Source organism: Balaenoptera physalus (genome assembly GCF_965194825.1).
Source record: "Balaenoptera physalus genome assembly, chromosome: 10".
Taxonomy (NCBI): Eukaryota; Metazoa; Chordata; class Mammalia; order Artiodactyla; family Balaenopteridae; genus Balaenoptera; species Balaenoptera physalus.
In genome coordinates this window covers 36,439,765-36,463,969 of record NC_138889.1, presented here as the reverse complement: position 1 = coordinate 36,463,969, position 24,205 = coordinate 36,439,765, and the positions used below count along the sequence as shown (strand labels likewise).

At 36.0% G+C, this 24,205-nt stretch overlaps 1 protein-coding gene across 2 annotated transcripts in view; it reads left to right on the top strand.

Annotated features, from left to right (window-relative positions):
- Window positions 1–24,205, top strand: part of CNTN5 (contactin 5) — a 1,367,783-nt gene that overhangs the window by 579,204 nt on the left and 764,374 nt on the right. The window lies entirely within an intron of this gene.

Here is a 24,205-nt window from a genome sequence, read left to right as displayed (position 1 = left end):
CATGAAGAACCTAGGGGCAAGACGGCAATAAAGACACAGACCTACTAGAGAATGGACTTGAGGATATGGGGAGGGGGAAGGGTAAGCTGTGACAAAGTGAGAGAGTGGCATGGACATATATACACTACCGAACGTAAAATAGATAGCTAGTGGGAAGCAGCCGCATAGCATAGCATAGGGAGATCAGCTCGGGAGATCACCTAGTGGGGTGAGATAGGGAAGGTGGGAGGGAGGGAGACGCAAGAGGGCAGAGATATGGGGATATATGTATAACTGATTCACTTTGTTATAAAGCAGAAACTAACACACCATTATAAAGCAATTATACTCCAATAAAGATGCTTAAAACAAAAAAAAAAGAGTTCCCAATGGCCCAAACTGGAAAAATTTGAGCAAGAAAATAAAGAAGTATTGAGTTACACCCAAAAAATAAAATTTAAAACTCTATATTGATATAAATAAGTGATTGAATAATGAAAAGAATAGACAAATTTCCCATGTAGATGAATTTCAAATAATTTATTTAGATGCTTTGTTTTCAAGGAGGTGGAGTGTAACGCCTCCTTCCTTAAGTGTGGACTGCACATAGTGACGTGTCTCCAAAAAGTACAGAATAAAAAAGTGGAATAAAGAAAGTAGCTTTACAGTGGAGGAAAGTGATAAGGACTACATCAACCTAGTGATGAACAAGGTCAACATCAACAGTAATAGCATTTACCCAGGATATAATGTGACGAGAATGGTGCCTCACCTCTGTAGTTTTCCTTCCTAAAGCCTGTGACGCTATATCAGAAAAATCCCAACTGAGGAGCATTCTATGAAACACCTGGCCAGTAATCCTCAACATTTTCAAGGTCATCAAAAACCAGGAATATTGGAGAAACTGTCACAGAAAGAGGAGACTAAGGAGACATAATAAATAAATGTAATGCATTACCCTAGATAGGATCCTGCAACAGAAAAAAAAATATTTAAAAACTAAGGAAATCTGAATAAAGTATGTACTTCAGTTAAAAATAAAATGTCAATATTTGTCCATTATTTGTGACAAATGTTCCATATTAATATAAGATATTAATAAAAGGGGAAACTGGTATGGGTTTATGGAAACAAAATGGATTAAGCATAACAGTAGTGAAGGGCATCAAGAGCTGACAGATTCAAATGTTTTTTGGCAATAAAATATATAGAAGTTGGTAAATGATTAAATATTTTGTTTTAGAGGAAATAGCAAGGGTCTCAATTTGCTTATGGAGTAGATGATATTGCCATTTGCTTGGATACTGAATAAAGTAGGGGGTGCAATTCAGAGTGGGGAAATACTGAACTCAATAATGCACATGTTGAGCTTCAGGTATCTGTGACACACTCAGATGGAGATGTTTAAAGTGTAAGAAAGATGACTGAGCTAAAAGTAAATTTGGAGTTCATTATGGGGTTCATTATTGTATAGATGAATTTGAAGCTCTGGGAAGGAAAATAATCACCCAAGGATTATGTAGGTAATGATGAGTCATAAGGCAAGGAAGAAATTCTGAGAAGCATGAATAAGGGGTAAGAGAAAGTATAGGTTGAAAAGCATGGATGGTGAGTTGGAGGAAATTCTAGGAAAGAGTGATAACAGAACAGGTTCTGAAAAGGAGTGGTCAGCAGTGGCAATGCTGTAGGAAGGTTACGTGAGATTAGTACTAAAAACATTTCCTTTTAATGCTAATGATAATTGCCTTTAACGAAGTAGTGGGAACATCTGTCTTATGATAATGAGCTGTGAAATGATTAGCAGAGGAAGAAAATAATACCATTACTATAAATTTTGTTTTCTAAGAAGCTGAGCTGAGGAAGAGAAAGAGAAAAAAAATGACAAATAACTTGGAAAAGAGAAATTCAGGAAGGATTGAATTACATCTGTACATTTCTGGGTGTGTGTTTTAAGGTTAGAGAAACTACTGTTTATAGAAATATAATCCACATAATAGATTAAATACATGTCAATTGTATATTGTGCTAATTAGCTTTAACTCCATAACAAATCATCCTCAAATTTTTTAGCTTAAACAAAAAATTCAAAAATATTATTTCTCACAATTCTGAAAGGCAGTTTGGTGGTTCTTCTGATTTGGGCAGGTTCAGCTGATCTCTAAAACTTCCCATGAGGGTTGAAAGAATAGGATTGGATGGTGTCATGCGGTCTCACTTGGCTGTGGTTGCGGGTTCCTAGGTACAGCAATAGAAAGGGTAGGTGCCAATTTGCAAGCATGGTTCAAGCCTCTCTGTCATGTTTACTAATGTCTCATTGACAAAAGCAAATCACATAGGCCAAGACCGGATTCAAGGATTGGAAAAGTATATTTGACCTCGTAAAGAGAGTAGCTGGAGAAGCATATTGTAAAGAATATGCAATACAGTATTACAATCTATAGGCACTATGCTCTATAGTAGATCTGCAGGAAGTATGCATCTTGCATAATTGAAACTGTGTACCTTTGACTAATACTCCCTCCTTCCCCCCTCTCTCCAGCCTCTGGCAACCACCCTTCTACTCTGCTTTTATGAGTTTGGTTATTTTAGCTTCCTCATATAAGTGGTATCCCTTAGAAATTTGCTAAGAGGGTAAATCTTATTTATTTTAAATACTCTTACCACTAAATAATAATAATAGTAATTACTATAATAACAATAAAAATAATACAATGTCAAGAAGGCAGACGATAACTCTTGGAGGTGTTGGATATGTTTATGGCATAGATTGTAGTGATGGTTTCATGGGTATATACTTATTGCAAACTCATCAAGTTATATACACTAAATATGTACAGCTTATTATAATCATACCTCAGTAAAGTGATTTAAAGGTGTGCATAAAGCAATAAAAATAGCCATGCTCAGTTTTGAGTTCTACCACATGTTTATTGATATCTATAAATGTTTTACATGCAAATAATAACAATCCTATTTTAGTTAACAATAAAGAAAATGGCATTTCTCTGTATCTTTATTTCAGAAACAGTGACAGTAAGAACACTGTGATCTAATAACCTCATTAGCTGAGCTTCAAAAAGCTTTAAAAATCAGTCAAACTATTTTTATCAATATGCAATTAATTAAGTTCAATAAAATTTAAGCTTTTCATGATAGAATGTGTGAAATCATTTGGGGAAGGAATCATAATTACTAAAGCCTAGTTATGAATGTATATGTGACAAGAAACATCAACATTTCAACCTCTACTGTGCCAAAATCCATGTTATTATATTCTTTAAAAGTGGTTCTTCAAGGATATATTATCCTCCAAATATGTGAAGAGATAATGATTGGGAGGAGACAATAAGGTTCAGGATTTATAAGCAACTTGACTGGCATTTCAAGGTTCTTTGTGAATTGCTTTTCATTCAGTCTCCATGTTGAAATAAATAAATAATAACAACAACAAAAGCTAAAGGGTTTAAATTTTTCTGCTCTGCTCTACAGAATACCCTATTCAATGGATTTCTTACTCATTATACTCCTTTTGAAATATGGCTAGTTTCTTTTTAAATGTTTAACAATGGGTGAAATCTATTACAATGATTACAAATAGATTTCTTTCTGTGAAATGTAGTAGAATAGCCTTATAGGACACTGTCATATACAAATATTAATTTTAATATGTATTATTAGAATAGCTAGAAAGCAGCTATTATTAGACTCATTAACACACACCCTTTTGTTTGAAGATTTTTGAAAGTGTTCTTTCTGCACTCCCCAGTACCAGCCTATATTTGTCAACATCACAATTCTATTTATATATTTCTATCAAAGTTATAACTTAAAATAATATTTAATTAGATTAATTAAAGCTAGTTGTATTTATATCTCTTCTAAAATGAAAAAATATATTTCTCTAACTGCATTTATAAATCTTAGAATTAAAAATAATTTGGAGATTGTGAGGTCCAGTTCCTTGTACTTGGGCAAGTAAAATACTGTTTGTTCTCAATAGGGATGAGGCTCAGGGAGGTTCTGTCATATGCCCAACATCATATAGATGGTAACTAGTGGAAGAATAATGAGAAAGCTGCCTCCTACAGCAATTCTTTCAACATAGCAGGTGACATGAAGGGGAGACAAAAGAGGAAATCCGGTTGCTCAGAGCTACACTGACCTCCTTCCTACATAAGTACGTCTAGTTACTTTCCTTGGGTTACTTTCAGATGCTTTCAATATAAGCTGTATTGCTTCAAAAACAAGCCCACAAATAAGGCATTTTTTCTCTACTTTGACCCCATTCTCCTCCACTGGGTTAAATCCATTTTATTGGAAAGGTGACAGCCTGTTCCTTCTGCCAAGAGGATGATATACTATTAAACAGAGAATGTCTGTCATTGATAAGCTTATACAAATACTATCCTTCTTCTTACTGGCGGTGTGGTAAATAGCACAGAACTTTGTCACTGTCAGCTAGTGCTGCCTAATAACTTTAAAAGGAGATGAAAACAAAAGTGTTACTGAAAACAGGTGCCTGATAATATTAAGTCTGACTGCGCTACTGAAGATGAGAAAGAGAAATGGATTATGGCTCCTCTGTGATCATTTTGAAATTATGTATGTGCACATTGTATTGGTCCCCCAGGAAGTCATGATGATAATGGAGCCTACCTCAGTGCAGGAAACCAAGTTGACTCTTATCAGCTGTGCACTGGTGATATTAGACATGTAATTAATCAGAATACAATTTAATTTATCCTTGTGAGCAAGGTGGAGGGCAGCAGGGGGAGGGGGGTGCGTCATCTGAATTTAGAGAGTTTCATTTGTTATTTTTATCTTAAAGGCAAAGGAAATGTTAAAAAGTATCTGAAATTGTAAGCACTTCCTGGAGTGATATAAAATTAAACCATCAACTAAAGAAAGCATTCTAGAGAATTGAGGATAAATATGTGTTCTCAGTGTTTTGAAGATTAAAGAGAGAATTAACTAATTTATTAAGTCATCTAAATGTTATTTATCTTACATAAAAAAATTATTAAAAATATGTTTCCCCTTGAGCTTGGTTAAGGCGTAAGCACTATACATCAAAGTATGTTGTAATCTGGAAAGTGCCATGAAAGTTATCCCATGCTTTTTACACTGGACTGGCATTATTATTTTCAATGATGACAAATATTTGTTGATAAAAAATTAATCATGTACTACATTGGTTCTCTTTGTTATTTTAAAATAATGCTCAAAGAATTTGTATTGTATCAAGTGGCCACAAGGAAATGTAAATGAATGTTCATAGTATCATTCTTTAAACAGAGATAAATTTCTACCACAGTAATAGTACTGTGAAATATATTTATTTATGGCAGAGATTGTCTTACTGCTTAATATGAGCTTCTGGGGAGCTGCCCCCATGCATTAGCTTGAGCCATTGTCAGCAAGAAAACAGCTACTTTTTTGTAACTCTTTGGTTCAAATACAAGTCAATTCTGTCTGTAAAATGGAGAGACAGTTACATACCCTGAGCACCAAGGAAAGCTGGACACAGTTGAGATGCAGAACAAATGCAAGGAAAAATTTCTTCTCTCCTTGACTTTAAATAAATTGTATAGGTTTATCAGGACACAAATTCTGTAAATATACCATGTGTAAAATAAACCCTATATAATTAGTTGTGAGAATGGAAAAGGGTTAAGTGTTGTATAATTTTAGCTCTTTGGGAACATCTTATTTTGCTAACCATTAATCAAGTTAACTACAGATTTCTTGAAATTTAGTCATCAACTTCTATATTTGGTAATATTTATTTGATATAGATGTCAACACAATAAATTTTTCTTTCTAGCATTTGAAAAAAATGCTTTCCATTCTTATTCTTAGTGTTGCTTTAACACTGAAATTTGTCAGATAACTTAATTATTCCTAATGATCTATTTATGATGCTGGCTATGCTTGCAGCATGACCTTAACTGACTGTGGATTTAGAGTATGGTGGAACCATCCAAATGGTGACAATCAGGGATAAATTTTGTTTTAAGTGATGACTTTTCCTTTTTAGTACTTGCATATTTTGCAATTATTATTTTTACATGTTTAAATAAAAATTATAAGGCCATCTGCTCTATAAAAACAGAGGTGATACCTATTTTATTTGATGTTTCATACACAAGTTCTAGCATAATATTTTCTGTAAGTACAGGTACCTATTTTTAAGTGAATTAAAGGAAACACTTAATTGTTTGATTTGTTTCTTCTGTTAAGAAGGGCATAAGCTATGCTTCTGGTTATAGCACTTTCTTGTTAGAAAACATCCAAAAGGGATGAATGATTTTGTATTCTCTGACCTGATCGTTCTGATGTGTGTGTTTTTTAATTGAAGTATAATTGATTTAAAACATTATATTAGTTTCAGTTGTACAATACAGTGAATCCATATTTTTATAGATTATACTCCATTTACAGTTATTACCAAATAATGGCTATATTCTACTATGCTGTACAATATATCATTGTTGCTTATCAATTTTATACATAGTAGTTTGTGTCTCTTAATCTCATACCCCTATCTCGCCCATCCTCCTTTCCCTCTCCCTACCGGTAACTATTAGTTCATTCTCTATATCTGTGCATCTGTTTCTGTTTTTTTATATATACTCATTTGTTTTATTTTTTAGATTCCACATATAAGTGATAAGATACAGTATTTGTCTTTCTCTGTCTGACCTATTTCACTAAGCATAATACTCTCTAGGTCCATCCATGTTACTGCAAATGGCAGAATGCCATTCAGCTTTTATGTCTGAGTAATATTCCATTTTATGTATATACCACATCTTCTTTATCCATTCATCTATTGATGGGCACTTAGGTTGTTTCAATGTCTTGGTTACTATAAATAATGTTTCTATGAACACTGAGGTACATATATTTTTATTTTTTGCATATATCTTTTTGAATTAGTGTTTTTGTTTTCTTCAGATATATACCCAGGAGTGGAACTTCTGGATCATATGGTAGTTTTACTTTTAGTATTTTGAGGAACTTCCCAGAGTGTTTTCCACAGTGGCTATACCAATTTACATTACCACCAGCAGTGTCCCTTTTTTCCACATCCTCACCAACATTTGCTATTGATGTTTGCAATTCTGGTAAGTGTGAGGTGATGTCTCATTGTAGTTTTGATTTGTATTTCTCTGATGATTAGCACTGTTGAGCATCTTTTCATAAGCCTTTTAGCCATCTGCATGTCTTCATTGGAAAAATGTCTATTCAAATCTTCTGCCCATTTTTAATCAGGTTGTTTATTTTTTCAATATTGAGTTGTATAAGCTGTTTATATATTTTGAATATTAACTCCTTATTTGTCTTATCATTTGCAAATATTTTCTCTCATTCAATAGGCTGTCTTTTTTTTTTTTTTGATGGTTTCCTTTGCTGTGCAAAATCTTTTAAGTTTAATTATGTCCCACTTGTTTATTTTTGCTTTTATTTCTTTTGCCTTAGGAGACAGATCCCAAAAAATATCACTATGATTTATGTCAAAGGATGTTCTGCCTATTTCCTCTTCTAAGAATTCTATGGTTTCATGTCATACAGTTAGGTCTTTAACCCATTTTGAGTTTATTTTTGTATATGATGTGAGGAAATGTTTTAATCTCATTATTTAACATGAAGCTGTCCAGTTTTCCCAGCATCACTTAAGAGTCTATCTTTTCTCCATTGCATATTCTTGCCTCCTTTGTCATCGATTATTTGACCATAAGTGTGTGGGTTTATTTCAGGGATCTCTATACTATTCTATTGATCTATGTGTCTATATTTGAGACAGTACCATGCTGTTTTGATTATTGTAGCTTTGTAGTACATGTGGGGACTAAGCAAAATGTTATTAAAAAATCAATGGGTCAATGAAGAAATCAGAAAATACCTGGAGACAATGAAAACGGAAACACAACTTTCCAAAGTCTTTGGCATCCAACAAAAACATATGGGAACTTCTAATAGGGAAGTTTATAGCAGTATAGGCCTACATCAAGAAACAAGAAAAGTCTCAAATAAACAACCTAACACATCATCTAAAGGAATTAGAAAAACAAGCCCAAAGCCCAAAGTCAGCAGAAGGAAGGAAATAATAAAGATAAGAAAGGAAATAAATAGAGACCAAAAAACAACAGAAAAGATTAATGAAACCAAGTACTGGTTTTTTGAAAAGATAAACATAATTGATAAATGTTTAGCCAGATTCATCAAGAATAAAAGACAAAAGACCCTAGTAAACAAAATAAGAAATGAAAGAGGAGAAATAACAACTGATACTTCAGAGATACAAAAAAATCAGAAGAGAACACTATGAACAGTTATATGCCAACAAATTGGGAAACCTAGAAAAAATGGACAAAGTTCTAGAAACATGCAACCTACCAAGACTGAATCAGGAAGAAATAGACATTCTTAACAGACTAATCATTAATAGTGAAATTGAATTTGTAATTAAAACAAAACAAAACAAAACATAAAACCTCCCTGCAAACAAAAGTTCTGATATTTTTTCAATACCAAGAACTATGCTGAGCCTCGTTTGGACACTCTGAAGTCTTGAGTTAAAGAAGTAGCAATTATCTTAGGTTAGTTTAGGAGACTGTGAAAATAGCCAGTAAAAATTTGAAAGAAATAAAGAGGAAAAAAGAAGAAAAAGAAATGAAAAAATAAAGCAAAGAAAAATAAATTAGGTAAAATTTTAAAATTATCAGTGCATTTGATCGGGCTGCTCTGGTCTCATGTCACCCATTTCTGCTCAGCACATATTCTGGCAGATTTTGCTTCAAGAGGTTCTAAAGTTCCCCAAGAGGACACTTGGCTTATATACTCTTTACTTGCTCTTTTATAGTGATTCAGAGAGATGTACTAGCTGATAATATCTTTGCTGACATACAGCTGTCTTTGTTTAATGCCTAAATTGAGGCAGAGCTATTTCAAATTGGGCCCTGGATCCATATTTGTTTCAGTATAACTCTGAAGATAGTAACTGTTTTTTTTTTAAATAGGATTCAGCAGAACTTTTGGTGCAGCATTGTTTTATTTATGGTTTGGTCTGTCTTATAAAAAATATCATAGCTGTGGACAAAAAGCTCCAAGTGAGCATGGCATATATAATGTGTCAAAGATGTTGTGTATTGGGGATAGAGATTACAGAGATAAAGGAATTTAAAAAAATAATCTCATTCTCAGTTCCAGTGGCCTAATAAATTCCAAATATCTTTCAGTCCAATTTATTTGTTTGTTAATTTAACAAATACTAATTCAGCATGTACTATATATTGCTCTGTTCATCAAGGATATAGCAGTGAACAAGACAGACAGAATTTGTGTCCTTAAGGAACTCACTTTCTAGGAGAGAAGAGAGACAACTTAGCAAGAAATGAAATAACACAAGACCTAAAAAGGATAATTCTTATAAAGAAATTAAGTGGAGTAAAGGGATAGTAAGTGATGTGTATGGAGATGGGGTAGCAAGATGTTACTTTACACAGGATGATCAAGAAAGGTCACTCTGAGTAGGTCTTCAAGGAAAGACCTAATAAAAGTGAAAAGGAAACCAGATGAATATCTGGGAGAAAGTGTTTCAGCCACAGTGTCAAGTCATCAAGAGGAAACAGGCTTACTGTGTTTGAAAAAGAACCAATACAGAAGAAGAGAGGAAACCAATATGGATGAAGAGAGTATATGACAAGAAAAGTGAAAAGGGAAAATAGAGAGGCAATGACCAGATCATATTTTAAGCAGAGGAGAGATGTAACTTGATAACATGTTAAAAGATTGTGCTAGGTTCTTTACAAAAAATAGATTTTAGAGCTTGGGAAAGAATGTAGGCAGGGAGAATAGGTAAGTTACTACTGCAAAAGTCTGGAAGAAAGAAGACAGCAATGAGGATTTAGACCTTCAAGTATTCTATGGCTATTTATTGATTTCATTAGAAGTCAGCAGTGGTATGTGCTCACCAAAAAGGAGTTAGCATGATCTTCAGCTGTATTAAAAATGTCTAGAAGAAGGGAGAGGTTAGATCTACTTTGCATCTATTTGCTAACAATGACTGTAGTATTATGTTCAGTTCTAGGCTAGATCATATTTTGGAAACATGGGTAAACAAGAATGTGTTCAGTGGAGGGAAAACAAGTGATGAGGAAAAATTTGAAACCATATTATAATAGAAAAGATAAAAGAAATTAAAAGAATGAGAACTAAATTAAAGATTCAGCTAATGTTTAAGGTAATTTTTGACCAGATTCAGGGGAAACTTCCTTCTTTTTGCAAGGTCTTCCCTGAATTAATTAATGGATACTTTTGTAAGCTAATGAGTAAAATATTCAGAACTCCAATATACAAATGTTTTAGGAGAGGCAGGCAAAAGTTTTTTTGTAGTTGAACTCTGAGTATAGACCCTGGTCTATATTACAGAATGATTTACAGAATCTTCTCATGATTTACATAATGATTTGACCTGCCTCTATTATATCTAGATTAACAGTAATGACTTTCAATTGCAGATTATCTTCTGTATTTGGTATGTTGAGAGCTGGACTTTGTATATTGTCTAGTAAACAAGTATAATTGTTCATGGCATAAAACAAGATGCAAAGACTGAAAAAAATATCCTTTTTTCCCCTTAATGTATCATATATAAATATCATTTTCAGTATCCTGATATCTTGGTGAGATGCATCAGCTTATTATTTCCCATAGCAAGAAAGAATTGTCACATGACAAATAAGCCAGAATCTCAGCTCAAAAGACAGATTTTTTTAAAGGTCTAACTAACAACTGTTATCTTTAAGTAGCTAAAAGTTTGTTACATATAAGCAGCTTACACTTATTCTAAAGAAATCCAAAGGGACAAACCAGTCAAAGTACAGTAAAATGAGAGGTACAATTAATTTGTCTAAAAAGAAGATCATCCTAAGCAACCAGTGTCTGCCTGTGGTAGAATAGACTGTATCTCAAGAGTCTGAATGATTATTATATAAAGATAATTTTAGCATCAAAGGGCTTGCTCCATCAGATGATATCAATTTTTCCTCTAATCCTTAAATCTATGATTCTGAAAGTTGGACTTTAAGGAATAGTTACAAGTTTTTAATTTTATTTTATCGTGTTTTTAATAACAGAGGATGTTTAATAATAGAGGAATACCAAACGAGAGAATGGTGAATAGTCATAGGTAGAAGAACTGGAAATGGAAAGAATAGGTTGGAGGTTAGAAACAATTTATGGATACATCCAGTGGAGTTGACACTTACTGGACATAAGGGATAAAAGAGGAGAAAATAAAAGATCATCCAGTCTGCTATTTTGAGCCAGCATGTGGGAGAAGAGTGGAGCCAATAATAGAAATAAAGACCAAAAAAGAGATTAGTTTGAAATTAAAGATGGCAAACTATGATGGAATATTGAATTTAAGAAACAAACAGTTGTTATTGTCAAATAAATGCAATGAATTGGGGAAAAATAATGCACTAGAATCTCATTATGTAGCATAAATTGGCAAGAACCTAATCTGTTTCGGATTCCATCCCAGGAGATTTATTTTTTTAGAGCAATAAAATAGGCCTGATTATAAAAATGGTCTTGTCATGAATTCAAGTAATTCCATTCTATGAAGCTATTCTGTTTGGTCAGAACCTTCTTTAAAATAAAGTTGCCTATAAGTTTTCAGAATGATTCCCTCCAAAATGCAAAATAGCGCATTTTGGGGGAAATAGACTAGAATTAGGAGGGCCGTGTACTAATTTAAACTTTGTCACAAATTGTGAATTTCCTCATTTTTTTCTTTGTGACACAGCGTCTTAGGCTATATTATTTTAAATCTTCTATATTCTAATATTGTTTTCCAATCATCTCAGAACTTTTACTACAGCCTCAAAGTTGAGAATAGACATTGTGTCCCAATATTTGAAAGAAATGTTGCTAGACACATGGGTGTGTTATTTACTAGAAGATGCCAAATACAGTTCTGCCTAAACAATCAGACAATAAGAAATTTAAGGAAAGTTAAAAGAAGTTAGGGGCTTCCCTGGTGGCGCAGTGGTTGAGAATCTGCCTGCCAATGCAGGGGACACGGGTTCGAGCCCTGGTCTGGGAAGATCCCACATGCCGTGGAGCAACTGGGCCCGTGAGCCACAACTACTGAGCCTGCTTATCTGGAGCCTGTGCTCCGCAACAAGAGAGGCCGTGATAGTGAGAGGCCCGTGCACCGCGATGAAGAGTGGCCCCCGCTCGCCACGACTAGAGAAAGCCCTCGCACGGAAACGAAGACCCAACACAGCCAAAAATAAATAAATAATTAAAAAAAACAAAAGTTAAAAAAATCATCAGACTATGTAAAGCTGACAGATGTGGAGTGAATTTTCTCTTCCCATCACTAAGGGGAAAGAAAGAAGACATTTTCCTCAAGCCAAGAGAGAAGGCTCCAGGGGAACTCTGTGGCAATGAGAGTGTCTGCAATAGAAGAGACCAGTCTCTCACTCCACCACTAAATACTTGCTAAGCTACAGAAACTCAGATGTCCCTTGCAAAGAGAGGGATGGAGCAGAACATGCTAGAAAAATCTTCGGAAAGCCTGAGGTGCTTTCCCTAGATTTTGAAGGTGGGTGATATGGCAGTCAGAGTATAGAAACTAACTCCTGTTGCTTAAAGTCATGAAGCTGAAAAGAGTTACCCTTGAAGGCTGAATGAGATGAAAATGTCACAGAGGATGCACTAAGTGCTAGCATTTGGAAGGGCAAAAGTTCGTGAACTTCCTGGGGGACAGAAGTTGATCCTGATGAGGTGGCTTGGCTTGACCCACCTCAATGGATTCTAGTCAATGCCATGTGACAGGAGATGAACTAAGAAAAAGAGGTAGCCTCCTAGAGGCTAGAACTTGGAGGGAGGCATCAGCACAGGACATCAGTCAAAGGGTAGATTGTCATATCCAGGAACTGGGCAGCATGATGGGTTATAAGAAACCTCTAAAGAACCATCATGTGTAAGCCACCAGAGAATCAGCATTTTGTCATCTGACATTCAGATAGCCTTGGTGACAGTATCACAACAGTGCCAGTCAACTAATATTTTTGGCCTTGATCTTTCCAACAACGTCTGAAAGATTCATCAGGAGAAAGGATGACAGGAAAAAAACTCCACTTTGGCCCTACCTCAGGTCTCCTTTTCACAGGGCAAACCTAATCTGGGGAGAAGAGGGATGACAGATTGAAGTTTGGGTTGGCAGGGCTGGGTATATTAGTATACTAAAAATTAGTCACAATTACCAAAGCATACCTTGTTTTAATACCTTAAAATATATGGAAAGTTGATGACTAATTGAGAATGTCATCTAGGGCAGCAGAAGGAAAATCTGTCAGTGATTGGAGAAAAATAAAACTTTTCAGTTTCAATCATGAACTCATTCTGTATCACTGGATATTCTCTCCTTATTGACAAATAAACCTGCTAGTAGCCTTTCATTGGTATTATTCTTCCAGTAAAAATCCTTAAATGCTACTCTGAGTCAGGCAATGTCCTGGATGCTGTGGATAAACCAGAGGAAAAACCATCCTACACATTCTTTTTTCAGTAGGGTTACAGGCATTTGGACTGATGAACAAATCAGGAAATACACTGAGGGAGGAAAAATGTCCAGGAGTCTCTATGGTATAAAGCATTCCTAATATTAATCATAGTTGCATTAGAGATCTTCTGGAGACCCTCTCCTGGCACATTTATTAATTCACACCAAAAAACTTCAGGAAAAGACAGGGCTTAAGTGGACGGTGAAGTGTTGAGTGTATTTGAATGAGTGGAAGGAAAAATATATTAAAGCAGAGAAAAAGGTACTAGCATTTTGCACAGAGAGCCCTAGCTCTCCCTGCTTTTATCCTTCGGTACACAATCCGCCTCCATTCCCCCCAAACACTCATATTCCACAGCCATATGCTCTAAATGGACTCTTCACAGTTAGGAAAATAAATTGAGAGTGTATGACTTGCGTATCTACAAATGATTAATCTTAATGTTTAGAGAAAGCATGGAATTGAGAACAAATAGATGTTGTTACTAGATTAATGTGCAGAAGTTATGAACTGTTATTCATGCTTGTATGCATGGCAGATATTTTCTTTAAAATGAAGTAAGTAGGGAGACCTTCAAGACGGCGGAAGAGTAAGACGTGGAGATCAAATTCCTCCCCACAAATGCATCAGAAATACATCTACATGTGGAACAATTCCTACAGACACCTACTGAACGCTGGCAGAAGAACTCAGACCTCCCAAAAGGCAAGAAACTCCCCACATACCTGGGTAGAGCAAAAGAAAAAAAAAAAAACAGAGACAAAAGAATAGGGGAGGGACCTGCACCAGTGGGAGGTAGCTGGGAAGGAGGAAAGGTTCCCACACACTAGGAAGCCCCTTCACTGGCGGAGACAGGGGGTGGTGGTGGGGGGGAAGCTTCGGAGCCACGGAGGAGAGCACAGCCACAGGGGTGCGGAGGGCAAAGCAGAGAGATTCCGGCACAGAGGATCAGAGCCGACCAGCACTCACCAGCCCGAAAGGCTTGTCTGCTCACCCGCCCAGGCAGGTGGAGGCTGGGAGGTGAGGCTCTGGCTTTGGAGGTCAGATCCCAGGGAGAGGACTGGGGTTGGTGGCGTGAACACAGCCTGAAGGGGGCTAGTGCACCACAGCGAGCCGGGAATGTGTCCAGGAAAAGGTCTGGAACTGCCGAACAGGCAAGAGACTTTTTCTTGTCTCTTTGTTTTGCTCTGTGCAAGGAGAGGGGATTGAGTGCTGCCTAAATGAGTTCCAAAGAGGGGCGTGAGCCGCGGCTATCAGCGCAGACCCCAGAGATGGGCATGAGACGCTAAGGCTGCTGCTGCAACCACCAAGAAGCCTGTGTGCAAGCACAGGTCACTATCCACACTTCCCCACCCAGGAGCCTGTGCAGCCCACCACTGCCAGGGTCCTGTGATCCAGGGACAACTTCCCAGGGAGAACACACGGCGTGCCTCAGGCTGTTGCAACGTCATGCCGGCCGCTGTCGCCACAGGCTCGTGCCGCATCCGTACCCCTCCCTCCCCCTGGCCTGAGTGAGCCAGAGCCCCCGAATCAGCTGCTCCTTTAACCCCGTCCTGTCTGAGCGAAGAACAGATGCCCTCAGTCGACCTACACGCAGAGGCAGGGCCAAATCCAAAGCTGAACCCCAGGAGCTGTGCGAACAAAGAAGAGAAAGGGAAACCTCTCCCAGCAACCTCAGGAGCAGTGGATTAAATCTCCACAATCAATTTGATGTACCCTGCATCTCGGGAATACCTGAAGAGACAACAAGTCATCCCAAATTGAGGCAGTTGACTTTGAGAGCAACGATGTATATATATTTCTCCTTTTCTCTTTTTGTGAGTGTGTATGTGTATGCTTCTGTGTGTGATTTTTTCTGTACAGCTTTGCTTTTACCATTTGTTCTAAGGTTCTGTCTGTCTTTTTTTTTTTTAGTATAGTTTTTAGCGCTTGTTATCATTGGTGGATTTGTATTTTGGTTTGGTTGCTCTCTTTCTTTCTTTTTTTAAAAATTACATTTTAATTTTTAAAAAATTTTTTATAATTATTTTTTACTTTTTACTTTACTAAGGTTATTCTATTTTCCTTCCTTCCTTTCTTTCTTTCTTTCTTTTTTCTCTTTCATTTTTTCTCCATTTTTTTCTGAGCCGTGTGGATGACAGTGTCTTGGAGCTCCGGCTGGCCGTCAGGTCTGTGCCTCTGAGGTGGGAGAGCCAAGTTCAGGACATTGGTCCACCAGAGACATCCCAGCTCCACATAATATCAAATGGCAAAAACGTCCCAAAGAGCTCCATCTCAATGCCAAGACGCAGCTCCACTCAACGACCAGCAAGCTAAGGTGCAAGACACCCTATGCCAAACAACTAGCAAGACAGGAACAGAATCCCACCCACTAGGAGAAACACTTCCTAAAATCATAATATGGTCACAGACACCCAAAAAAACACCACTGGACATGGACCTGCCCAACAGAAAGACAAGATCCAGCCTCCTCCACCAGAACACAGGCACTAGTCCCTCCAGCAGGAAACCTACAAAACCCACTGAACCACCCTTCCTCACTGGGGGCAGACACCAAAAACAATGGGAACTACGAACCTGCAGCCTGCGAAAAGGAGACCCCAAACACAGTAAGTTAAGCAAAATGAGAAGACAGAGAAACACACAGCAGATGAAAGAGCAAGGTAAAAACCCACCAGACCTAACAAATGAAGAGGAAATAGGCAGCCTACCTAAAAAAGAATTCAGAATAATGATAGAAAAGATGATCCAAAATCTTGGGAATAGAATGGAGAATATACAAGAAATGTTTAACAAGGAACTAGAAGAACTAAACAGTAAATAAACAATGATGAACAACACAATAAATGAAATTAAAAATTCTCTAGAAGGAATCAATAGCAGAATAACTGAGGCAGAAGAATGGATAAGTGACCTGGAAGATAAAATAGTGGAAATAACTACTGCAGAGCACAATAAAGAAAAAAGAATGAAAATAATAGAGGACAGTCTCAGAGACCTCTGGTACAACATTATATGCACCAACATTCGAATTATAGGGGTCCCAGAAGAAGAAGAGAAAAAGAAAGGGACTGAGAAACTATTTGAAGAGATTAGTTGAAAACTTCCCTAAAATGTGAAAGGAAATAGTTAATCAAGTCCAGGAAGCACAGAGAGTCCCATACAGGATAAATCCAAGGAGAAACATGCCAAGACACATATTAATCAAACTATCAAAAATTAAATACAAAGAAAAAATATTAAAAGCAGCAAGGGAAAAACTACAAGTAACATAAAAGGGAATCCCCATAAGGTTAATAGCTGATCTATCAGCAGAAACTCTTCAAGCCAGAAGGGAGTGGCAGGACATATTTAAAGTGATGAAAGAGAAAAACCTACAACCAAGATTACTCTCCCCAGCAAGGATCTCATTCAGATTCGACGGAGAAATTAAAACATTTACAGACAAGCAAAAGCTAAGAGAATTCAGCACCACCAAACCAGCTTTACAACAAATGCTAAAGGAACTTTTCCAGGCAGGAAACACAAGAGGAAGAAAAGACCTACAGTAACAAACCCAAAACAATTAAGAAAATGGTAATAGGAACATACATGTCGATAATTACCTTAAATATAAATGGATTAAATGCTCCAACCAAAAGACATAGACTGGCTGAATGGATACAAAAACAAGACCGATATATATGCTGTCTACAGGAGACCCACTTCAGACCTAGGGCCACATACAGACTGAAAGTGAGGGGATGGAAAAAGATATTCTGTGCAAATGGAAATCGAAAGAAAGCTGGAGTAGCAATTCTCATATCAGACAAAATAGACTTTAAAACAAAGACTATTACAAGAGACAAAGAAGGACACTACATAATAATCAAGGGATCAATCCAAGAAGAATATATAATAATTGTAAATATTTATGCACCCAGCATAGGAGCACCTCAATACATAAGGCAAATGCTCACAGCCATATAAGGGGAAATTGACAGTAACACAATCATAGTAGGGGACTATTTTACTACACTTTCACCAGTGGACTGATCATCCAAAATTTCCTATATTGATATTCATTTTGGTCTTAAGTTTATAGATTCCACAGAAGGTGATAAGTATCTTTTACCTCTTCCTCTGTTAGAAAATTAGGTTAATAATGGATTTCTTGATCGAGAGCAACACAACTGACTAAAACGTACATGGAGAGAATAATCAATAAACAGGCTTTCTAGGAAATAAATAAATAAATAAATAAATAAATAAATAAATAAGGAAACACAAGCTTTAAATGATACATTAAACACGATGGACTTACTTGATATATATAGGACATTCAATCCAAAAACAACATAATACACTTTCTTCTCAAGTGCTCATGGAACATTCTCCAGGATAGATCAAATCTTGGGTCACAAATCAAGCCTTGGGAAATTTAAGGAAACTGAAATCATATCAAGTATCTTTTCTGACCACAATGCTATGAGACTAGATATCAATTACAAGAAAAAATCTGTAAAAAATACAAACACATGGAGGCTAAACAATACACTACTTATTAACAAAGAAATGACTGAAGAAATCAAAGAGGAAATCAAAAAATACCTAGAAACAAATGACAATGAAAACACAATGACCCAAAACCTATGGGATGCAGCAAAAGCAGTTCTAAGAGGGAAGTTTATAGCAATACAATACTACCATAAGAAACAAGAAACATCTCAAATAACAACTTAACCTTACACCTAAAGCAATTAGAGAACGAAGAACAACAACAACAACAAAAACAAAGTTAGCAGAAGGAAAGGAATCATAAAGATCAGATCAGAAATAAATGAAAAAGAAATGAAGGAAACAATAGCAAAGATCAATAAAACTAAAAGCTGGTTCTTTGAGAAGATAAACAAAATTGATAAACCATTAACCAGACTCATCAAGAAAAAAAAGGGAGAAGACTCAAATCAATAGAATTAGAAATGAAAAAGAAGTAACAACTGACACTGCAGAAATACAAAGGATCATGAGAGATGACTACAAGAAACTCTATGCCAATAAAATGGACAACCTGGAAGAAATGGACAAATTCTTGGAAAAGCACAACCTTCTGAGACTGAACCAGGAAGAAATAGAAAATATGAACAGACAAAAGCACTGAAATTGAAACTGTGATTAAAATCTTCCAACAAACAAAAGCCCAGGAACAGGTCGCTTCACAGGCGAATTCTATCAAACATTTAGAGAAGAGATAACACCGATCCTTCCCAAACTCTTCCAAAATATAGCACAGGGAGGAACACTCCCAGACTCATTCTACGAGGCCACCATCACCCTGATACCAAAACCAGACACAGATCTCACAAAGAAAGAAAATTACAGGCCAGTATCACTGATGAACATAGATGCAAAAATTCTCAGGAATATACTAGCAAGCAGAATCCAACAGCACATTAAAAGGATCATACACCATGACAAAGTGAGATTTATCTCAGGAATGCAGGGATTCTTCAGTATACGCAAATCAACCCATATGATACACCATATTAACAAACTGAAGAATAAAAACCCTATGATCATCTCAATAGTTGCAGAAAAAGCTTTCAACAATATTCAACACCCATGTATGATAGAAACCTTCCAGAAGGTAGGCATAGAGGGTAATTACCTCAACATAATAAAGGCCATATATGACAAACCCACAGCCAACATTGTCCTCAATGGTGAAAAACTGAAACAATTTCCACTGAGATCAGGAACAAGACAAGGTTGCCCATTCTCACCACGGTTATTCAACATTGTTTTGGAAGTTTTAGCCACAGCAATCAGAGAAGACAAAGAAATAAAAGGAATCCAAATCGGAAAAGAAGAAGTACAGCTGTCACTGTTTGCAGATGACCTGATACTATACATATAGAATCCTAAAGATTCTACCAGAAAACTACTAGAGCTAATCAATGAATTTGGTAACTGCGCAGGATACAAAATTAATGCACAGAAATCTCTTGCATTCCTATACACTAATGATGAAAAATCTGAAAGAGAAATTAAGGAAACACTGCCATTTACCATTGCAACAAAAAGAATAAAATACCTGGGAATAAACCTACCTAAGGAGACAGAAGACCTGTATGCAGAAAACTATAAGGCACTGATGAAAGAAATTAAATATGATACAAACCGATGGAGAGATATACCATGTTCTTGGATTGGAAGAATCAACATTGTGAAAATGACTATACTACCCAAAGCAATCTATAGATTCAATGCAATCCCTATCAAACTACTAATGGCATTTTTCACAGAACTAGAACTAAAAATTTCACAATTTGTATGGAAACACAAAAAACCCCGAATAGCCAAAGCAATCTTGAAAAAGAAAAACGGAGCTGGAGAAATCAGGCTTCTGGCCTTCAGACTATACTACACAGGTCCAGTAATCAAGACAGGATGGTACTGGCACAAAAACAGAAATATAGATCAATGGAACAGGATAGAAAGCCCAGAGATAAACCCACGCACATATGGTCACCTTATCTTTGATAAAGGAGGCAAGAACATACACTGGAGAAAAGACAGCCTCTTCAATAAGTGGTGCTGGGAAAACTGGACAGCTACATGTAAAAGAATGAAATTAGAACACTCCCTAATACCATACACAAAAATAAACTCAAAATGGATTAAAGCCCTAAATGTAAGGCCAGACACTATAGAACTCTTAGAGGAAAACATAGGCAGAACACTCTATGACATAAATCACAGCAAGATCCTTTTTGACCCACCTCCTAGAGAAATGGAAATACAAACAAATGTAAACAAATGGGACCCAATGAAACTCAAAATCTTTTGCACAGCAAAGGAAACCATAAACAAGATGAAAAGACAACCCTCAGAATGGGAGAAAATATTTGCAAATGAAACAAATAACAAAGGATTAATCTCCAAAATATACAAGCAGCTCTTTGTATCAAAAAAAACAAAAAACCCAATCCAAAAATGGGAAGAAGACCTAAATAGACATTTCTCCAAAGAAGATATACAGATTGCCAACAAACACATGAAAGAATGCTCAACATCATTAATCATTAGAGAAATGCAAATCAAAACTACAATGAGGTATCACCTCACAACAGTCAGAATGGCCATCCTGAAAAAATCTAGAAACAATAAATGCTGGAGAGGGTGTGGAGAAAAGGGAACCCTCTTGCACTGTTGGTGGGAATGCAAATTGATACAGCCACTATGGAGAACAGTCTGGAGGTTCCTTAAAAAACTAAAAATAGAACTACCATACGGCCCAGCAATCCCAGTACTGGGCATATACCCTGAGAAAACCATAATTCAAACAGAGTTATGTACCACAATGTTCATTGTAGCTCTATTTACAATAGCCAGGACATGGAAGCAACCTAAGTGTCCACTGACAGATAAATGGATAAAGAAGATGTGGCACACATATACAATGGAATATTACTCAGCCATATAAAGAAACGATATTGAGTTATTTGTAGTGGGGATGATGGACCTAGAGTCTGTCATAGAGAGTGAAGTAAGTCAGAAAGAGAAAAACAAATATAGTATGCTAACACATATATATGGAATTAAAAAAAAAAAAGTTCATCAAGAACCTAGGGGCAAGACAGGAATAATGACACAGACCTACTAGAGAATGGACTTGAGGACATGGGTAGGGGGAAGGGTAAGCTGGGACAAAGTGAGAGAGTGGCATGGACATATATACACTACCAAATGTAAAACCAATAGCTAGTGGGAAGCAGCCACATAGCACAGGGAGATCAGCTCAGTGCTTTGTGACCACCTATAGGCGTCGGATAGGGAGGGTGGGAGGGAGGGAGATGCAAGAGGGAAGAGATATGGGGATATATGTATATGTATAGCTGATTCACTTTGTTATAAAGCAGAAATTAACACACCATGGTAAAGCAATTATACTCCAATAAAGATGTTAAAAAAAAAAAATTGAACTAAGTAGGTCTGCCACCTCAAGGGAGAATAACTGACAGTATTTGATGCCAACAGCAAAATTCATTGTAGGTTTATTGTAGTTATTTTTAAATATATTAATACATATTTTTTATATTTCTCAATTTTGATTTCTAATATATTAAAAGTATAGATAATATATCTCACCTAAAGGAACATTCTTTGAGAACCTCAATAATTTTTCAAATTGCAAGTAAACTTTAAAAGCAAAAGGTTTGAAAACAACTACGCTACTACAAAGTTGAAAGCATTGTAGACACTCGGACATATCTGTTCATTAAAATGGGAGGAATAAAGTCTGGAGAAGTAATCATGTGCAAGATCATGAAGACCATGTCTGAAGGACCTTGTAATCCATGATAAGGAATTTTCCCTGTATCCCATATGAACTACTGATATATTAAGTGAGTTATTGGAATTTAAGATTTCCAAGATGAAGCAGGTGAAAGACAATGGAAAGAGAAGATGTGATTGAAAAATTAGTTGTTCATCATTTCTTCCTTCTTCTGAATTCAGTCAGTTATCAAGTTAGTTTATTTCTTCTGTTATAATACCTCACATCACTTATCTCATCCTTTCTATTTTCATTCATTTAATTAAGTCCAGGCCCAAATCACTTCAGGTCAAGTCTGCTCATTTCTATCTGGTTTCTGTGCCATCAGTACTTTGTTCTTTCAGCCCATCCTAAAATCTGCTGACTGAGTTTTGGCTACATCATCATCAACCTTTAAACTCGATCAGATGTAAAATAAACATCAGTGAGATGATTAATCTTAAGTTTCTCAACATAATGGCCAAGGACCCTAAGAACCTCTGAGTATATATTTCATTCTTTCTTTAAATAAAAACTACTCCAATGAAAGCAAATTATTCATTTTCTCTTTAAATATACTACATCTATTTCAACCTTGGTACTTTCTTTACATCATGTTCTCCAGCCTGAAATATGCATAGTCCTTGCCCTATCATCTTATACAGATTTAATGAGGTACTCTATCTAAAGAAATTAGAACAATGCCTGAAATGTCTGTTTTTTCATTCTTACTAGTAACATTACTAGTATAATGTAAGAACCTAGAGGACAAAGACTATGCCTTGTGTCTTATTGGAGTCTCCATCATGTAGTAGACATTTCTACATATAGTATATATTCACAAAACGTACTGTATGTGGTTGATAGTAATTCTTACCCACATGTTGACTAAGTTTCTTTAAAGTTTGGGGGAAGAGCCACTCTTCTAAGAAATCTGCTTAACAAGGCATAAAACTTTTAAAAAAGGCAACAAAATAAAGTATAATACTCAAATTCAGGGCATCATAAAGTGTTAGACATGTAACATGTTAAGAATATCAAATATCTTCATCACCTAGATAGAAGAATCATCATAAACAGTCTAGTAATTTGCAGAAGTCTCATTAATCAACTTTTTCTAGGTAAGTGAAGTTCAATCAGAGTTCAGGTTAACAATGTATGAAATTTATACCATATATTAAAAACTTGGTAGTATCAAAAATAAGAAGGTTACATTGGCTATTAAGAAATAGTTGCTCAGAACTGGAGAGGTTTGAAATTCCTCTGATATTGTGCCTCTAACACTAGAGAGTGAAGCAACTGTAGAAGAAGTCTGCTCTATTCCACCCAGGGTATTCAGGTAGACTAGAACTCAAAAACACACCTCCATTTGTTAACATCACAGGGAGGATGAACATTTTTTGGAATAAAATGTACATACTGAGGACCTAAACAGAGTAATGTAGAAGGGGAATTGGCTGAAAGAAAGAATGTCTCCCATAAAGGAGACAGAAATTCAATAGCAGATTAAATGGAATATGGGGAGCTAGTGTCCTGAAAAGAAGAGCAACCAGATTCAGTTACGGGGTACCTGGGAGCAAACCCCACAATTTGATGCCATTTGACACCAATGAAGAGCCAATCTTTCTGTAATCAGTCTATGTAATAATATGTGTAGTTCTATTAGATGGTATGCTTCATCTCTATTCAAATGCCACTCAGAGAATTTAAAATCTGTGAGTGAGAGGGGGTGTATGGTCTCAAGTTAGAAGTCATTTTCAGGTAATATAAAGATTTTGCTAAAGGAAAACTATAGAGGGAATAAAACAAAATAAAAATCAGTTTAAAAACTGGTAACAAAATTCTCTCTTAACAAAAGAAATGTCATGTGTTCACAAAATGCATTGATGGACAATTTTGGTTTTCAAAAGAGTGTGTTTAAAGCTTGGCTAAAATGGGCCAACCTAAGAGACAGAAAGAGCTGAATGATTCTGCTTTATAAAATGGGAGGCATTTTTAAAATTTTTCATGTAGCCAACTTAGAGAAGAAAAAGGCAGAGAGGAGCAACCGAGCAAGAGGACAAGAACTGGAAGAAAATATTTGTCCAGTGAGATAATCCTAAGACTACTATCCCTTCTCCATTGTCAGCCCCAAATCTATGACTTAAGACTATATACCATACACAATCACTTTATGTAAATGGTATTTTGCAGAAGTCACGGAAAAATTTCTCTGTTCTATGTTTGTGTCATTTTAGGATGAAGACAAGAAAAACAAATTGTTCATGGACGAAATTAGGAATTGGGGGGAAATAGAACTTTGGGAACAAGATTTAATAAGAGACATTAAACTCCCAGTGAGCTCTCA